This window comes from Austrofundulus limnaeus, unplaced genomic scaffold, assembly GCF_001266775.1.
Source record: "Austrofundulus limnaeus strain Quisiro unplaced genomic scaffold, Austrofundulus_limnaeus-1.0 Scaffold1374, whole genome shotgun sequence".
NCBI classification, from domain to species: Eukaryota; Metazoa; Chordata; class Actinopteri; order Cyprinodontiformes; family Rivulidae; genus Austrofundulus; species Austrofundulus limnaeus.
The window spans coordinates 39,407-40,640 of NW_013953776.1; positions in this window are offsets into that span (position 1 = coordinate 39,407).

Here is a 1,234-nt window from a genome sequence, read left to right on the forward strand (position 1 = left end):
TGATAGAGATCTGTAGCCTACCGGCCAACCACGCAATTCTTTTTGATGACTTAACTGGCTGGAGTCAAAACAGAGGAAGCGGGAAGCAGCGTGGCTGAGAGCGCAAATGAAGAGGGGTGAAAAAAAACTTATCCGGACCTGGTTCTGGTGTGTGAAAATGAACGCCGAACTGTTTACATGTTTACGTGACGGCGCGTCCTCCGGTCGGAGGCCGACCGACCGACCACACTGCCTGCTCTGGGAGGAGCGTGCGTCGTGGCACATGACGCAGTGATGCGACTTAAGTGCAGGTGAAGTAGTGCTCCAGGACGCACAAAAGCTCACTGAGTCTGAACCTCGTTTCTCCTGCGGTCATAGCGCGACGACGCACGGCCGAATGCGCGCACTCCGCGCGCGTTCCAAAGCGCGACTATAACTCAGCCTTTACTGTCTCCTTGTACAGCGGAGAAGCGCTGTGGGAAAGGGTGACAGTCAGACTGTCTTTCCAAAAAAAATGGTAAAGCATAAACAGGATGACTGTCACCCCGCCGGAGCGCGCACAGATTAAACACTTGGAGTGCAGAAAAAATAATCTGCAAAGTGTGTAGAAAGGAATAAATACAAACAATTTGTTTTACCACCTTAAAACGAAGTACATTATTCCAAACACAACATCCAATGGATGCAGATATCTATTACATTAAAGTTATTGTGTGTGCGTTTATATATATTTGATTTAACCAGGTAGATCTCCCTTAAATTTAGATTTTTATGAGAGACTTTAAAGTGTCCCTTAAAAAAGGAGATTTTAAGGTCTAAATTTTTTTACTTATAGATATTTATTCCACTCAATTAATGTGTGATTTATTTATTTTCTATTATAAACTTTATATCGTGATATATATCGTTACCACCACTCATCATAATGTGTATCGTGATATGAATTTTTTGCCATATCGCACATTCCTACCCAGCACTATCTTATTTATAAAACAGAAGCTTTTTTACAGAAACTACATTTTTTTAAAGCCAGCCATGAACTCTGCCCTTTAGATAAAGCCCTGAGACTATGGCTTTCAATTTCTTACACTGAGGAGATGATTACTTTTTCATGTTGTATTATATGTTGGCCTATTTAACGCAAAGCCCTATATTAGAATAAAAAATATAAGGGGGGAATGAAAAACAGGCTATTGGCTTACAAAAAGTAAGACCGAGCAGAAAGGGGAGTTAAAGGTGTGTGTGTTTGTGGGGG